We start from the raw sequence: 14,380 nt of genomic DNA, 5'->3' as shown, positions 1-14,380 counted from the left end.
GTGAACCAATGGAAAAGGTAGACCTTTCTCTCTGTCTCGTCTCTGTCTAACTCTGTCTGTCAAAAAAAAAACAAAAACAAAAACAAAAACAAAAACAAAAACAAAAACAAAAAAAAAAAAACAGATAACTATGAAAAGAATAGAAAAAATAATACTCCAGTACTCTTAAGCATTGTAGAGCATTCTAATGTCATGTACACATCTCCTTTGGTTCCAAAGAAGCCCACCATCACATGGATACATGGATGCCAAAATCAAATGGAAATCTGCATTTACCAGCAAGTTCTCATTCTTGTTTTTTTTTTTTTTTTTTTTCTAGCCATCTTGTCGGTAGTAATTCATTTCCTTCTTTAAAAAATCTCATGGTCTTACATAATGGGAAAATGGCATTAATTCACAAACATTAGAATTTTCCTCGCTAGCACACTTTTTTCTCAGAGGGTGAATAGTCCTTTCTGGTTGTAGAGGTCAGTACTTCTGCTCTTATTTTTAATTAAGAGAGGAAGATAAATACTTAAGTTGGTTGGGCCAAAGCAGTTCTTTGAATCACTGAGATATCAGCTGGAGCTTAAAACAGTGAATTGTGCCACCTTCCAGCACGCAACTGGCCATTATTTCAATGTAGATCAGGAATGAGAAATGTAAATCAAAAAGAATAATGTATCAGTGAAACATTTCACAGTTTCATCTGACCTATAATCTAATGAGTGCAAAATGTTGATAAAGATCATAGAAAAACAGTTGCTGGCTTTATTTTGATATTTTTTCTTCCCACAAGAATGAAAATAGATATTTGAAATAAAATAAAACATACATTAAAAAAGAAATGTATCAATGGGATGAAAACTGTACCATTTGCCACCTGAATTTTCCATTTACTTAGGAAGCAAAAGAACTGTTTTATACCACTAAGTAGCTAAGATTAAAAAAAAAAAAAAAAACATGGCTTGAGGGCTTCTAAGATCTTGATGGTACTTCCTATATTTTTGCCTTAAAATTACATATTTTGATTAAATTTTGTGTCTGTATGAGTTATAGCTTTGGTTTGGGTCTTTAATGTTAGAATACACTAATAGTTCCCTAATACAGGGAGCTGGATGGGAAGTGAAACAGCTAGAACCTCCACACGGGATGCTGGTGCTGCAGACTAAAATGCTATGCCACAGTGCCAGCCCCATTTAGGAAAATCTTAGCTAAAAATTAGAAATAGCTTATGTAGGAAATCACATAAGTAGCAATACTGACATATCTATATATGAGCTTTTATTCTATTCTTCTATAGTTCACCTCTGAACTAATAATTTTAGTTTCTCACCTCTCTTGACTAAAAATTGAAAGGAAAAATATAACCTTTTCAGACATTATTTGGGGTTTAAATGCAAAATGATAGAAATTGAATGACTAAATAAACACAAGAGATGCACAAAATATGTGATAAAATACAGGGTTGAATATTTAAAAATTTGAACAATATATATTGAAATATAATACTATATGCTCATTTTTCAGCTTTAGTTTTAACTGTAGCAAAAATTATACATATTTAACTACTATCACGATTTTCATGCCCAATCAAGATAACCATATTTATCTAATGAAACATTCAATTTTTTTTCAGGAAACATTCAGAATCCCTACTTCTACTTTTATATAAAAGCATTAATTACACTATATATAGATATAGATAAGGAGTGAGAGACTGTAAGTAGTAACTACAGTATCAAGTGAATATCAGAGCTTGTTACATACACACACACACACACACACACACGGCTTCAGTATGTATTCAACATTTCCTTACCCTTCCCTCACCCCACCAACCCCAGAGTCTGTTACCACCCTTATATTCTTAGCTTCCACGAGATCATCTTTTTCAAACTTTACATGTGAGTGTGATTATGCAGTGTTTGCTTTTCTGTGGTTGGCTTATTATACTTAATAAATTATTTCCAATTCAATAAACGGTGCTGCAAATAGCAAAGTTTCATTCCTTTCACGATTGAATAGTACTCCATTGTGTCTAGATACCACATTTTCTTTTTTAGATGGAGACTTATGTTGTTTCTATTTATTGGCTGTGGTTTATAGTGATGCAAAAAACAAAGTAGTTCAGATGTCTTATCATAGACTGCTTCCATTTCACTTCTATATATACTCAGTAGTGGAATAGTTGAATCATGTGGAGGTTCTGCTTGGAGATTTTCAAGGAACCTTCATACTGTTTTCCACAGTGACTATATTAATTAATATTCCCACTGGCTTAGTGAAAGTATTGTTTTTTCTCCACAACCCACCAGAATTTGTTTTTTGATCACTGTAACCACAACATACTTATTTTCCAATTCATGTTCTTAGCACTTTTGTTGAAGGGAGGTTGCATTTCCTCAAATGCATTTTCTGCATCTACTGAGATGATAATATAATTTTATCCTTCAATGGTTTCTGTTATCTCTATTCATCAAGGATATTGGCACAGAGCTTTATAATTTTGTGTCCATTTCTGATTTGTATATGAAGATAATAATTCTGGTTTCCTAAAATTAGCAAGGAAGAATTTATTTTTCTTCTATTTCTTGAAATAATTTAGGAAGAATTGGTGTTAATTCTTCTTTAAAATTTTGGTAGAATTCACCAGTGAAGCCATTTTAGGATTTTCTTTAATGGAAGACTGAATGATTCAAACTTGCTATTTATTTTTTTCTGTTAAGGTATTTTACTGCTTCATGCTTTTATCTTGGTAAAGAGGCTGCATGCAGGACTTTTTCCATTTCTACTACGTTGCCAAATTTGTTGCTGTAGTTCAATTTCTTTCCTTGGTCTAGCCAACTTTGTTCATCTTTTAAAAAAAAAAAAAAAAAAAAAACTTCATTTCATTGTGAGGTGTGTGTGTGTGTGTGTATGTGGGTATCTGTATGTATTTAGTCTCCATGTCATTTGTTTCTGCTCAAGTTTCATTATTTCTTGCTATCTACTAGTTTGGGGCTACATATGTTCCTGTTTTTCTAATTTGATGTACAATGATAAGTTGTTTATTTGAGATACTTCTGGTTTTTGATGTAATAATGGTTGCTATGAACTTCTCTCTTAGTATTCTATTTGCTGTATCCTATGGGTTTGGTATGCTATGCTTCCATTTCATTCATTATAAGAAATTTTAACATTTCATTCTGAATTTATTCTTTGATTAATTAGTTATTCAAAAGGAAGATTTTAAAATGTTCTTTTATGTAATTTTCCAATTTTTATTGCTTTTTCATTTTTTAATTGTGATAGGAAATACACTTAATATGATTTTAATTTCTTCAAATTTTTGGAGGCTAACTTTATGACTCACCATGTGATCCAGCTCAGAAAATGTAGATGTGCTGTTAACAGAAATGTATGTTCTTCAACTTTTGGATTGAATCTTCTGTAGATGTTCATTAGGTCCAACTGATGTAGCTGAAACTTAAGTCCCCTGTATTTTTGTCATTTTTCCTGTGTGGATGATTGTCCATTTGTGAAAATGGGTTTTATTGTTCGTCAGTATTACTGTATTGAAATCTGTCTCTCCTTTTACATATGTTATACTTGCATTATGTATTTGCTCTGACATTGGAGATTTTATATATATGATATTGTATATGGAGAATATGTATTTATGATCATTTCTTATTGCTATAGTGAAACTTTTATAATTATATACTAATCATCCTTACCCAGTTATCAACTTTGTTTCAAATATATTTTCTTTGATAGAAGTATGAGTACTACGACTTTATTTTTGGCTCTCTTTGCAGGGAATATCTTATTTCATACCTTTACTTTTGTTCTGTGCATTTTCTTCAAGGTGAAGTGTGTTTCTTGTAACCAGCATAGAACTGGGACTTTTTTGTTTTTTTAATTAATTCAGTCACTCCATGACTTTCAGTTGGAGAATTTAATCCATTTATGTTTAAGATAATTATTGGTAGGCAAGGTCTTACAACTGCCATTTTGCTACATGTTTCTCATCTTATTATGGTCTCTTCTCTCTTCTACAACTTTTATTTGTAGTGAGGTTATTTTCTTTTAGTGTGCTTTGGTTCCGTTCTTATAATCTTTTCGTAAGTCTATTGCACATTTTTGCTTTATGGTTAGTTAGCTTTAGGTAAAAAATATTACAAGTTATTTTAAAATAATTGCAAATTTTAATCATGAAGATACGAAAAGATATGAAATAGTTTTAAGAAATACAAATAAAGAGTTCCTCACTTATACCTCTCTACATTTTTAATTATTCACATTTATATATTTTTATTTCATCTGCCTCCTAATATATTTATGTAGTTATTCACTATTTAGAATTGCTTTGACTTTAGATTTCATATTACATAAGTGAATGGTTTACATGCCATATTCTCTTTTTGTCACCATTTTGATTTTGTCTATATAGCTACTCTTATCAATGTATTTTCTATGTTAAGATATATTTTCTTCTTATCTGTCAGTTTCTCTTTCTAATTTAAGCTTGACGAATTACCCTTAGCATTTCTTGTAGTATTTTCTACTGGTAATATATTCTAGCAGCTTTTGTATGTCTGAAGATGTCTTTATTTCTCTTTCACGTTTTCCTTGATTTGTGGTAATGAATTGTGGAAGCTAATGTGCAAAAAAGTCAATGTATATGAGCAAAATTGACATTTTGAGATTTGATTGTTGTTTATTTTTTTTGTTTGTTTTTTTTTTTTTTTTTTTTTTTTTTTTTTTTTTTTTTTTTTTTTTGACAGGCAGAGTGGACAGTGAGAGAGAGAGACAGAGAGAAAGGTCTTCCTTTGCCGTTGGTTCACCCTCCAATGCCCGCCGCGGCCGGCGCGCTGCGGCCGGCGCACCGCGCTGATCCGATGGCAGGAGCCAGGAGCCAGGTGCTTTTCCTGGTCTCCCATGGGGTGCAGGGCCCAAGCACCTGGGCCATCCTCCACTGCACTCCCTGGCCACAGCAGAGAGCTGGCCTGGAAGAGGGGCAACCAGGACAGAATCCGGCGCCCCGACCGGGACTAGAACCCGGTGTGCCGGCGCCGCTAGGCGGAGGATTAGCCTAGTGAGCCGCGGCACCGGCTGATTGTTGTTTATAGCTCTTTCTATACTCTTGAGAACCAGTGGCTTTTCTGTTTACTACTTATTGAATTCTTTATTTAGTGGAGGGTTACGCTTGTGATTGTTAAAATAAACTGAACGTGTGTCATCATAAAAATTAAAACAAAAAATAAGAAAGGAAGGAGGGAGGATGGGAGGATGGAAGCCCAGAAGGGGGTGAGGGTAAAGTGGGAAGCATCATTATTTTCTTAAATCTGTGTATATGGAATACATGAAATTTGTTCACTTAATTTAAATAAAAAATTAAAAACATACAAAAATAAAAGTTAGCTTTGCAGGATACAGCATTTCTGGAAGGGAGGTATTTTTTTTTATTTTTATTTTTTGCTTTCAGCACAATAAAATTACTTGTTTTTTTTTTTCTCTTAACTTTAAGAAACCATTGACAAAAATATTACAAAACAAACTCAACAGTACATTGGAACGATTGTTCATCCTGATTCACTGGACTCATGCCAGAAGGCAAGGGTGGATCAGTATACACCAATCAGTATTGTAAGCTTTGGGTTACACTAGGTTGTGTTATATCTCACAGGGGGCATTTGTATTTTTTCTCTATATTTGAACAATTTTCTGTTACTACTTTGAATTACTTCTTTGAAAATGCTTTCTAAACTTTTGACAGCCTCAAGTCTCTCTTAAAACCCAAATAACTCAAATGCTTTCTCTGTACATGTTGGGTCAAAATACCTGTATGATGTGTTCATTACTCTCCATGTTTTTTTTCTTTATTACCCTTCAAATATGTATTTTCGTATATCTTATCTTTAAGATCCCTGATTATTTGTTCTCCTTAATCTGGTCTATTATTGACACCTTTGATCATGTTTTCAATTTTGCTTGGTGTATTTTTCAGTTCAAAGATGTGTTTTGTTTTTTAAAATTATTGTAGACTCTTGTCAAGTCTTGCTGTTGGAATATTAAATAATTTCTTTATTTCCTTTTGAGGTTCATTAAGTTTTCTTTAAAAACTATTTCAAATTCTTCATCCAAGCATTTGAAAATGTTAGACTCTAGGTGGCTGGTTTCTGTTACTTTATTTTATTTTTGCTGCCATGCTTCACAAGAGTTCTTGATGCTTGTTGGCACGTATAATCATCTGCACATGGAAAGATTTCATATTGCTTTCATCTTTGTAATCTGGCCTAATTTTTGCCTGCTTTTCCAGAAAATCTAACCTATTTTATGCTTTAACCCAGTGGATACTTCCACTATGTCAGCACTAGATGGCACCCTAAGTCGAAGCTTGCTTCAAATCTGCTGTCATCGTATCATCACTGCCTCAGTTTCAGAGAACGCCCAAAATTCAGATTTGTCCCCAATCTGCAGTTGTTGTGGCAGTCAGAATTCACTGGGGAAACATTCAAAATAGAGTAGATCATCCTTATAAACTTCTCCCAGGGTAGGATAGGCAAACATACCCAATTCTGTGATCACTAAAATCACAATGTTAGTCACATCCAGAGCCCACAGTCCATTTACACTAGTGCAACAGGAGAGAAAACGAGCCCACACTATTATAGTCCATCAGCTACAAAGACAGACTCAGGGACAGAATTAAGGTGGGGGAAGTTGCAGCCTGCAACATCAGTTTCCCATTTGGGCACTGGTTAGAGTCCAAAGGGCTCCACTTCCTATCCAGCTTCCTGCTAACAGTCTGGGAAAAGCTGTGGAAGATGGCCCAAGTGTTTGGGCCCCTCACCCCATGGGAAATCTAGATGAAGCTCCTGGCTCCTGGTTTTGAGTTGGCCCAGTTCTGGCCATTGCGGAATGACCAGTGTATGGAAGATCTCTTTGTTTCTCCCTCTTTCTATAATCCTGACTTTCAAAATTAACAAAGCCTAACCCATCCCCAGCTGTTGTAGGCGTTTGGCTACGAACAAGCAAGTGAGACATTTGTGTCTGACTTTTTCAGTCTGGTTGTCTATCTCTCTGTATGTCAAATAAATATATACATAAATAAATACATAAATATTTTTAAAACAGGCTTAGATTATTGGTATTCAATAAGAATTCCCTGCATTGCCGTAAATACTTGGCAAATATTGATTGATTGATTGATATTGATTTGGTAGACAAGGTCACTGATAGACTAAATTCTAGTTGCACTAGATTAAAATAAGAAATGTGACAATTTAATGATTTCCAATAAATGACATGCATAAATTCTATGTGCTGAGAAATATTGTTACCTTAAGCTATTTGGAAAACATGTTTAATTAATAAAACATTACTTCTAGTGTGTGGAGTGAGGGTTTTTTTTTTCTTTTTCTAAAATGCCAAGTCACATTTAGAAATTCTTCTTCTAACTATTTCTTCAGACATTATTTTAAGATGCAAGAAAGTTTTGCTCTTTCTTCAATATTTCCATGACACCTATGAATTTTTAAAAATCTATTCATGCATTTTTTATTTGCAAGTAAGAGCATTAGAGAGACAATGAAATCTTCCACCCACTGGTATTTCCCAAATGCCTGCAACACCTGGGGCTCGGTTGCATTACAGGTGCTCAATACTTAAGCCATCACCTGCTGCCTCCCAGACACACTAGCAGGGAGCTGGACCAGATCCCTGACACCCTGAAGTGGGATGTGGTGGCCTAACCCACTGCAACACAATGTCTGCTCTGGATACCTATTAATTTAGTTAGGTGCTTTACTTTTGCATTAATGCAATTGGATATTTTAATATGTTCATAATTAAATTATGATCCTTTACATTGTTGTCATAGTTATTTTGATGCTTTTAACAGCTCATTATTTTTCATTATTTATTCAAAAAGAAACGTTTTTAAATAAAAATTTACACAGAATTGCCTTTTAGATTCATAGAAAATATGCGGTATGTATGTGGTTTCTTCCAGTAGTTTTGACCAGTAATATCTCCAACTCTAGCTGCCTAGTCTTCAACCTCAAGCTTGTCCTCTCAGATATTTTTTGAAGATTTGTATTTATATATTTGAAAGACAAAGCTACAGAAATGCAGAGGCAGAGAGAGAGGGAGATAGAGAGAGTCTTCTATCTGCTGGTTCACTCCCCAAAGGCCTCAACGGCAAGGGCTGGGCCAATCCAAAGCCAGGGGCCAGGGGTCTCCCCCAGAACTTCAACATTTGTATAGAGGCCCAAAGACCTGGGTTATCCCCTACTGCCCTCCAGGGCCATTGCAGAGAGCTGGACCAGAAATGGAGCAGCTGGGACTTGAACCAGCATCATCCATAGCCAGTGACCTCGCCAGCCATGCCAGAATGTGGCCTCCTCTCAGATATTTTTAAGTCTTTGCTAAAAATCCACCAATTCAGAGTGTATTCAGCCATTATCTGCTTAACACTAAAACATATTATTACATGCTGAATCAGTGTTTTTATCAGTAGACCTCTTTCCCACTTTCTAATGTTGTAGATTTCTGACAAAAGTAGATAAATAAAATGTAAACAGAGTGTTACTTGAAATAGCAAATATGTACAATTAAATAGAATTTTATGAAGTCAAAATTGATTGTGGTACTATTATTGAACTTCTACAATTTTTAGATCAACAAATTAATACCTGAGAAAATAGAAAACTTAAAAAAAAAAACCTAGTAAATAGACTCTTAAAGGGAAAAAAAAAAAAAAAAAAAAAAAACCTGCACTGATTTTAAGCTAAGCTAACAGCTCCTGAATTTTAAACTCCAGCTTCAAACCCTTCCCAAATTTTACTTACTTGGGTGGGGCTCGGAGCTCCCTGAAAGAGTCAGGCTTGCCAACACCTTGATTTAATCCAAATGAAACTGATATAGGATTCTGATCTCTAAAACAATACTGTAGTAAGTTTTGCTGTGTAAACCCCTTATTTGTATCAAAAGCAGTAGGTAACTAATATATCACCCTCTGACACTGCAAACTAGATGATGCACATGAGAAGAAGCCCTACAATTCTGTTTTATTTTGAACTACACTATCATCAATGTCACATTTGTACCTGCTAATTTCAAGCATTCTGTGTAGCTCACGTGCTATTATGACACAATTTGTCATGACAGGAACTTGTAGTTCCTTCAATTGTTGTTGCCTAACTACTAGATGTATTTGTGGGACACACAGGTTGTCATGTTCATTATTCTTTTCTCAGTTGCTGCAAGAAGTTTCAAGTAGCTATTTGGCAGGAACATGAACTTCACAAAATTATGAAAATTCAGTTTCTTCAGAAGAAATAATAATCCTGGATATTAGTGTAGTTACCTATTTACTAATATCCAAGGGGAAAGATCTCAAGATGGAAGCTGGCAAAATGCCTGAATACTTTCGCATAATCCTTAGAAATGGCTGGTCAGATGTGCAGCCATATATAAGGCCAAGAGCCATCCATTCTGAGGAAATCGTGAAGTTGGCCAAGTTTGTTCCAAAGGGATCTCTTCACAAACTTTTGAGGACTATTCTTACCTGCACCACCATATATCCATTTAATTTATGGAATCTATAGCCAACCAGGCCTTCAAATGCAGAACACATAGAACCAGGACTATATTTTCAGCAAGGTTTCTCTATTATTACCAACATTTCTTTGGTGCTATGTGGGTAATAAAAAATATTCTTCACCAGAAGCCCCATAAAATTAGTTAAATTCTACCTTAAATAAAAGTAACTCTTTAATATTAGAAATACTATTGTGTCAGGATGTTATAATCACTATCCTGTAAAGTCCATACACAAAAGTTAGTTCCTTTGAAAGTTCCATTTCATGATTTTTAAAAATATAATTTGGATTTGTGCACTTCTTATTTTTCATGGAAAATGTATATTGTTAAATGAAGACAAACCCAAATTGTGTTTTAATACAATATAAATGTAAGAAATAATGAAGAAATACTCAATCCAGTAGCTGAAATAAGATTTCCACCAAGATAACTGTTATGTCAGGTAAAAGCCAAGGCAGAAATATTAGAAGGGCCATTATATTATAACAGAAGGAGAAAATATAGGAATTACCTTGTTTTGGAGAGGCATTCTGAGATCCCCAAGATACCATTAGTTTATGATCAGAAAATTGGGTTTCAGCACAGATATTTTGGCACATAATGGCTAGACGACTCTGAGTGCATAAATACAATTCTCTGAAGCTCAGTATACTCATTGATCAAAAGAAACCAATAATCGCTGTTTCATCTGGTAGCTTTCAAGGAACTGGAAGGGATGAAGTTCAGGGGAAAGTATAAGAAACATACAAAAGATATGAAAAATACAAGTTGGATGAGAAGATGCTGCTAAAGTGCATTATTATTATGGCTATTATCTTTATTATTATTGAAAGAGCTCTTCCCTGAAGATTAGGTGAGTCCATTAACTTGGCTATTTAGGAACGAATGGTGAACATTTTGAATTATTTTTTCTTTCTTATTTTTTTTGCCAGTCAAAGTTAGACAGTGAGAGAGAGAGACCGAGAGAGAGTTATAGAGAGTGAGAGACAGAGAGAAAGGTCTTCATTCCGTTGGTTCATTCCCCTAATGGCTACCATGGCCGGCGCTGTGCTGATCCAAAGCCAGGAGCTGTGTACTTCCTCCCGGTCTCCCATGTGGGTGCAGGGACCCAAGCACCTGGGCCATCCTCCGCTGCCCTCCTGGGCCACAGCAGAGAGCTGGACTGGAAGAGGAGCAACTGGGACTAGTACCCGGCACCCCAGTCGCGGCTAGAAACCAGGGTGCTGGCACCACAGGCAGAGGATTAGCCTGGTGAGCCATGGCGCCAGCCTAAATTATTTTTTCTTAAGGTATGTTTAGTAACTGAATTTTAAAACAAAGATCTTACATGATTTACTTAATAAAATCGATATGTGATCATTGAAATAATATTCTTTATTATTCAATATCGATTATGTACCAGCAACAAACAGTGCTGGGTGCTTCCTCAAGATTACTACCTTTTCCACTAGATATGGTTTATCTCTTGTGGAGATGAGAAAATATAATATCAGACAAGGGAGCAATGAAGTGAAGATTGTGGAGCTCCTTAGAAGCAACCACAAAATAATTCTAATTCAGGGACTAGCACTGTGGCATAGCTCGTTAAGCTGCTGCTAGAGATGCCGGCATCTCATATGGATGCTGCCCTATGTCCACACTGCTGCACCTTCAATCTAGTTCTCTGGTAAAACGCCTGGGAAAGCAGTGGAAAATGGCTCAAGTGCATGGGCCCCTGCACCCATGTTGGAAACCAGGATGACGCTCCTGGATGCTGGCTCCCAGTAAACTGGACGTCTCATTTTATGTCTCTCCTTCTCTCTGTGTACCTTTATCTTTCAAATAAATAAATAAATCTTAAAATGAAGAATTCAGATCCAGATGTGCCTAATTCTCCAATTTCTACCCTAATTATCAGAATTTCAGAAAATTCAGGAAAAAATCATGAACATTGATAAGGCCAGTCATTCAGAAATTATTTTGGTTAACACTTGTTAGGATAAACACACCCCACACTCAAGAACATACGCATACATTGTTAAAAGGGAAAAATTCAAATAGCTATGAAATTATATAAAAGAAAAAGTAAAAGCTTCTATTATGAATATACCTTTTTTAAAATATTTATTTATTTGAAAGTCAGAGTTACACAGTGAGGAGAGGCAGAGAGAGAGAGAGAGAGAGAGAGAGAGAGAGAGAGATAGGTGTCTTCCATCCAATGGTTCACTCCCTAGTTGGCCACAACGGCTGAAGCTGAGCCAGTCTGAAGCCAGGAGCCAGGAGCTTCTTCCAGGTCTCTCAGGCAGGTGCAGGGGCCCAAGTACTTGGGCCATCTTCTACTGCTTTCCCAGGCCATAGGAGAGAACAGGATTGGAAGTGGAGTAGTGGATACTTGAACTGGTGCCCATATGGGAACCCGGCACCAGAGGCAGTGGCTTTACCCACTGCACCACAATGCCAGCCCCATGAATATGCCTTTTTAATTTTCTCTCATGTAATAACCACTATGATCGGATTCTTAAGTAGATATTCAAAAATTTGAGTATATGTATGTTTGAAATACATGGTTACAATTGACTTCTAATGATTTATTTACTAAATTTTCTTTATCTTACAATTCATTAGATAAAATATTCTATGGGAACTAAAAACATTAAGCAACATATTAACATCAGTATTTTCAATTAAGATTTTACATAATTAGCAAAAATTCCACATAGGGATAACTACTGTTATAATAGCATAATAATGTATAACAATATTGTAAAATCTTAACTGAATTATTTTAGGCATGGAATTTTTAATATTCTTGATATCTATATGTTTTAATTAGTTTTATTTGCCTTATACATATGAGAATACTGATTTTTCAAAGTTGGTTAATGCCACTCTATTTTATGTACACAACAGTGAGAATGGATTTGATCTGCAGCCCACATGATTAAAAATTTAGTTTTCTATCTGCTGTCATGACTTTACCCTGCTGATTTCAGAGATTTGGAGGCTGTCCATCACAACAGATTTTATAAACATATCCACTTGGGTCAATTGTCAATTTTGCTAAGTAATTGTTAAATTTTACTTTTATTTGAATCATGTGACTAGGTTAAAGTGGTTGCCAAAATTCAGTCAATGGAAGAGTCTAACAATAATATAGGTCTTTTTTTAAAAAAAAATATAAACAGAGCAAGGCAAAACTATCATTTATAAAGGAATGCAGAAATTTTGGTTTTATTCTACATTATTCCAATCCATTGATTAAGGAATGAGTATCAGCTCAATATATCTTTGTAATCTCTTTGTTATTTCAATCATATCCTTGAAGTAGAACATTTATTTATTTAGATATTTTCTTTAAAATGATATAAGTAAGTCAAAGGAGAGAAGCAAATACTTGCATTTTCTTCTTTTCCTTTTGGAATGTAGGGATAGTTAGAAGGAATATTTGTATTAGTATTGATACTTCTCTGGCTTAAATGCAGCAGTGAAAATGAATCATAAATGTGTAATAAATAATGCAATATTCATACGAATTGTCTCAAAACCATAATCCTGATATTTGTCATGATATGCATCTAATTAGAACATCTTTTCCCTGTTTTCTTCTTTCTTCCTTTCTTATTCCCTCCTTCCCTCTCTCCTTTCCTCTTCCCCCTCCCTCCCTCATTCCTTCCTTCCTCCCTCCCTCCCCGTCCTATCTCCCTCCCTTCCCCCTCCCTCCTTCCTTCCTTCCTTCCTCCTTCCTTCCTCCCTCCCTTCCTTCCTTCCTTCCTCCTTCCTTCCTCCCTCCCTTCCTTCCTTCCTTCCTCCTTACCTTCCTCCCTTCCCCCTCCCTCCTTCCTTCCTTCCTTCCTCCTTCCTTCCTCCCTCCCTTCCTTCCTTCCTTCCTCCTTACCTTCCTCCCTTCCTCCCTCTCTCCTTCCTTCCTCTTTCCTCCCTCCCTCCTTTCCGTCTTTCTCCCTCCCTTCCTTCCTCCCTCCCTCCCTTCTTCACTTCCTCCTTCCCTTCCTTCCTCCCTCCCTTCCTTCCTCCCTCCCTCCTTCGTTCCTTCCTTCCTCCCTACCTTCCTCCCTTCCTCCCTCCCTACTTCCTTCCTTCCTTCCTCCCTCCCTTCCTTCCTTCCTTCCTTCCTCCCTCCCCATTACTATCTCCCTCCCTTCCCCCTCCCTCCTTCCTACCTTCCTTCCTCCTCCCTCCCTCCCTCCCTTCCTTCCATCCTCCCTCCCTCCCTTTCTCCCTCCCCATTACTATCTCCCTCCCTTCCCCCTCCCTCCTTCCTACCTTCCTTCCTCCTCCCTCCCTCCCTCCTTCCTTCCATCCTCCCTCCATTCCTTCCTCCTCCCTCCCTCCCTTCCTTCCTTCCTTCCTCCCTCCCTCCCTCCCTCCTTCCTCCCTCCCTTCCTCCTCCCTCCCTCCCTCCCTTCCTTCCTTCCTCCCTCCTTCCTTCCTTCCTCCCTCCCTTCCTCTCTCCCTCCTTCCTTCCTTCCACCTCCCTCCCTCCCTCCTTCCTTCCTCAATCCCTCCTTCCTTCCTTCCTCCCTCCCTTCCTTCCTTCCTCTTTCCTTCCTCCCTCCCTCCCTTCATTCCTCCTTGCTCCCTCCCTTCCTTCCTCCTTCCTTCCTCCCTCCCTCCCTTCCTTCCTTCCTCCTTCCTTCCTCCATTCCTTCCTTCCTCCTTCCTTCTTCCTTCCTTCCTTCCTCCCTCCCTCCCCCTTCCTTTCTCCCTCCCTTACCCCTCCCTCCTTCCTTCCTTCCTCCTTCCTTCCTCCCTGCCTTCCTTCCTTCCTCTCTCCCTCCCTCCCTCCCTACTCCTTCCTTCCTCCCTCCCTCCT

General features: G+C 36.9%; 1 long non-coding RNA gene across 3 annotated transcripts in view; it reads left to right on the top strand.

Annotated features, from left to right (window-relative positions):
- Positions 1 to 3,200: 3,200 nt before the first annotated feature.
- The window catches only part of LOC103349740 (uncharacterized), a 62,898-nt gene continuing 51,718 nt past the window's right edge, over positions 3,201 to 14,380 (top strand). For 2 of the 3 annotated variants that reach the window (XR_011384745.1, XR_011384750.1), the window contains exon 1: positions 3,201 to 10,423. This is a non-coding gene — a long non-coding RNA (uncharacterized lncRNA). The remainder of the gene's footprint in view (positions 10,424 to 14,380) is intronic. The other variant, XR_011384749.1, reaches the window with a different exon arrangement.

This window comes from Oryctolagus cuniculus, chromosome 1 (genome assembly GCF_964237555.1).
Source record: "Oryctolagus cuniculus chromosome 1, mOryCun1.1, whole genome shotgun sequence".
NCBI classification, from domain to species: Eukaryota; Metazoa; Chordata; class Mammalia; order Lagomorpha; family Leporidae; genus Oryctolagus; species Oryctolagus cuniculus.
This window is presented reverse-complemented; position numbering and strand designations above follow the sequence as displayed.